Source organism: Panthera onca, chromosome A1 (assembly GCF_046562875.1).
Source record: "Panthera onca isolate mPanOnc1 chromosome A1, mPanOnc1 haplotype 2, whole genome shotgun sequence".
Classification (NCBI taxonomy): domain Eukaryota; kingdom Metazoa; phylum Chordata; class Mammalia; order Carnivora; family Felidae; genus Panthera; species Panthera onca.
The window spans coordinates 39,505,614-39,510,177 of NC_138339.1; positions in this window are offsets into that span (position 1 = coordinate 39,505,614).

A 4,564-nucleotide genomic window follows, 5' to 3' on the forward strand; every position below is an offset into this window, starting at 1 on the left:
CTACAGGGCATGCGCAAAACAATCCCTCCGCTGCTGTTCGCCTTCCTGCGTTGGGGCCGCGGACTGCTTAAAGAAAAAATCAATTGTTACTCGCTGGTGGGGAGGGGTGGCGAGCTTCAATTGTAGGTGTCACCAAATGGGGGAAGGGCTGGCCGTTCAAACTCATCTTCTTAGATGAGAGGCCGAGGTGCGGGAGAGCAAACACCGGACTATACTGGACACTTGTCACCTGCGTTATGAAAGTTCGGCTTTCCCACTCACTCACCTGTAGGTTTGACTTTGACACCCGTTATCTACCCCGACGTCCGGTATACGATTAATGTCCCTTAAAGGCATAGCATTCAGCTTATCAGAGTATTCGAACTGTATCAGATTTACACTTTTACGGTTTACTAGCTGCTCAGTAATGTGTCCAATTGCCATGTATCCATTCAACCTTTCCAATTTTTTTTTTTTTAATCAACAAGATCTCTGTTTTAAACCGCTTACATAGTTTTGTGGCTATAAGGCGCCCCTCCCCTTGGAACTCACAGTGCTGGATGTGACACAGTCATTGACCATTAATGGTAACTCAGTGTACCAAAAGTAATGCCAGGGGTACATGTAACATTTCATGGGGGTGGAAAGGGGAAGGTGGCTGGTAACCTGAGAAATGTAGTCTAGAAATCTTCACGAGAAAGCATGCTTGAGCTAAATCAACTAGAATAAGTAGCAGAGAATGGCAGAGTAAGGGTAGGGATGAGGGAATTTCATTAACCTGTGCCAAGTCAGAGGGATATAGAGCAGCATCATGAGGTCATAGAAGGACAAACAGTTGGCAAGGTGGGCAAGCCCCCTGCAAGGAAGTATTGAAAATGAGGCTGGAGATACCAGGTGGTAGTCCACAGCAGGACAAATTGACAAGAACTAACACCAACATATATTCCTGTAAAGTTGCTAACCCAGAAAACAGGGGAATGACGACAAGGGCCTTAGACTTCTCTGTGAAATCTAATGCCAGAGGATGGTGCAATATCTAAAAGAGGCTGAGAATAAAAGCATGACCCAAAATGGTGCATAGAGCCACGTGGGTGTTGTAAAAGGCCACAGCCTAATACTCCTAAATCTGCAAAAACTCAAAAACTACAATATTCAAGAGCCATCCTTATAGTCAGGCAGAAATCCAGTCAATCAAAAGAATGAAACTAAAAACTCAGTATTAAAGAAGTTAACAGTAAAAACAAAGCAATTGAAGATGAGATTTTAATCCACTTAAATTTTTATTAAATAGGGGCGCCTGGGTGACTCAGTTGACCGATCAGTTGACTTCGGATCAAGTCATGATCTCGGGGTTTGTGAGTTGGAGCCCTGCCTGCATCGGGCTCTGTGCTGACAGCTCAGAGCCTGGAGCCTGCTTCAGATTCTGTGTCTCCCTCTCTCTCTGCTCCTCCCCTGCTGGTGCTCTGTCTCTCAAAAATAAACATTTTTTTAAAATTGTTATTAAACAAAGAGGTCAATTGTGAGATATTATGGTTATGGAATAAAATGTAAATAACATTGACATAATAAAAAAAAAAGTTATATAAAACTGCCCAAAATTGGAATGTAGTTACAAAATATCGATTCAAGACTCTGAATATTTTTCATAATCTTGTTTCTGAATTTTAGAAGGATCTTTTAGGGGGAGTTGTATCTTGTGAATAAATAATGATCTGATGGTTTGTAATTCCTTCAGTTTCACCTCAGTAATTTTGTTGTTAAATTCAAGTAAAAATTAAAACCTAATAAAGAAAAATAGTACATAGTACTATTGCATTTAACGATTATATCTATGGAACTTTAATGCTCAGAGAAAAGGGATGGAATAACATTCACCAAGTGATAATAGTTACTGTATCCAGGTAGCGGAATTATGGATGGATTAAAAAATACTTCTGCTTTCTTCTTTGTAAGTTTCTATGTTGCTTGATTTTTAGAAGTAATTTGTTTATTCTATAAATATTTATTGAATGCTTATTGTTATTTAAGCACCAGGGACACAACTGTGAACGATAAAATTAAGGTCTTTGCCTCATGGAGCCTACATCCTAGTTAGGAAGACACTAAATGTAAAAAAAAACAAGTAAGGACAGTTTGTGATGAACCCTTACAAGGAGCAGGTTTGTTAGGGTCAGAGGGGAATGAACATCACCTGACCTAAGCTGAGACCTGAAGGATGAGAGGAGCCAGCCTTGTGCAGTGCTGGGAAATGAGGCAACCTGGCTTTGGGTAGGAAAGGACTCGGCATGTTTGAATAATCAGAGAGGCCAATGTGGCTGAAAGTTAAATGAATGAATGAATCAAATGTGAATGAATGAATGAATGAATGAATGAATGAATGAATGAATAAGAGAGAGAGAGAGCCTGGTGAGATGATTTTGAAGGGAATAAATGGAACCTGGACATACAGATCCTTGGAGATCCCGAAGACCAGTTTGGATTTTTACTTTCAGTGGAAAGCTACACACAAAGACACATACACACACCTTTTAAAAAAAGATTTTTTTTAACGTTTATTTATTTTTGAGACAGAGAGAGACAGAGCATGAATGGGGGAGGGTCAGAGAGAGAGGGAGACACAGAATCCGAGGCAGGCTCCAGGCTCTGAGCTGTCAGCACAGGGCCCGGTGAGGGGCTCGAACTCATGGGCGGTGAGATCATGACCTGAGCTGAAGTTGGATGCTTAACCGGCTGAGCCACCCAGGTGCCCCGTACACACACTTAAAGATATGATTCTGCATCTGCTCAGAGCCATTTTGAGGAGGCTGAGCACAAATAAGTCTAAAAAGGAAACCAATGAAGCCTTATCCATGGACTTTTTAATTATGTGAGATAATAAATTACTTATTTTTCCCAAATATTTTCTGTCATAATTTTCAGCTATTAAATAGTATCTAGTCCTAGGTATCTGGTCATGTATTTTACCCCATTATCAGGAACTCCTCATGAAATGCTACTTGCTTCAGTGACTTTAAACAAGTTGAATACTATATTCATATACTATGTTAAAAAAATGGAATAGATTTTCAGGTCTGAGTCCATATGCATGAAACTTGTGAAAAGTGAAAATATCTGAGGAAGTTTCAGCTGTGTGGTTTGAGATCTGTAGACACTTGACTAATAACTTTAATATATTTTTGGTGGTATTTGAACTTCTCATTTAAAAACAAACGGGGGCAGCTGGTGGCTCAGTCGGCTAAGCATCTGACTTCCGCTTGGGTCATGATCTCACAGTTCATGAGTTTGAGCCCCGTGGTGGGCTCTGTGCTAATAGCTTCGGTTTCTCTCTCTCTCTCTCTCTCTCTCTCTCTCTCTCTCTCTCTCTCATTCTCTGCCCTTGCTCACGCTGTGTGTCTCTCTCTCAAAACTAAATAAACATTTTAAAAAATTAAAAAAAAATAAAAACGGACCATGCAGGGGCACCTGGGTGGCTCAGTGGGTTAAGCGTCCAACTCTTGGTTTCTCTTGGTTTGAGCTCAGGTCATGATATCACTGTTCATGGCTTCAAGCACCTCATTGGGCTCTGCACTGCTAGCACAGAGCCTGCTTGGGATTCTCTCATCCTCTCTCTGCATCTCCCCTGCTCGCTCGCTCGCTCTCAAAATAAATAAACTTTTTTTTAAAATTAATAATGCGGTAGTTATTTTTTGAAAGCCTAGTTCCACATAAAGTCATCTGGAGATACTTGTTTTAACAGGTTGCCCAACTAATGGGTACCTTGCACCTTGTAGGTATACAAAATATTGTTGATGCAGTTTTGCAATTGAATGAAATTATTCACAACATATCACACTCTTCTGTGTAATTATAGTCACTGGTTGTTTTCAGTGAAAACATAAAACCCAGCCATACACTATATATATACACGGTGTTAGTTTATTCAAAGAAATGAAAGTCAAAAAATCACACCCCCTTGTGGTTAGGTATTCCACTTGCAAATCCTTCACATTATATGTGGAAAGTAAATACAAAAGAGCTTTTTGCAAATGGTCAGCTTTTCACTGAACATATTCTAAAACCAATATACAATCCAATCTGTCAGTTTTAGATGGCAGAGGAAAACCAAAACCAGATCTCCAAATGTCATTTCTGCATAATCTAAGATATGCACAACAAATAGTTAAAAAAAAAAAAAAATAGAGACACCACACAGGGGTTGTTAGCCAATGAAAAATACAAGGCTCTTTTAAGGAGCCTGGTGTAGGCTCTAGAGAGCTCCTAATACTCACTTTCTTAATACTCTTTAAGAGGGACAACTGAGGAAAGCAATAATTTGAAAAATCTTACCAAAGGGGAGTCGGTGAATCAAAAATCTTTATAAAAATAGGAAACCCATCCCTTCAGACATTAAAATATGTATATATACTGATCTGAGGCAGTTGCAGGATCAGGAAGAGGCTGAGCCCAGAACCCTTGTCTTAAAGGTGTTCAAGAAGAGAGCCAACCTCACCTATCACACACCTGTGAGCAATTTGAAAGTAGAAACCACTGCCTGAATACAAGGTAAAACCACAAGTGGGGATGCCTCTCCTTAAAAGTGGCACAA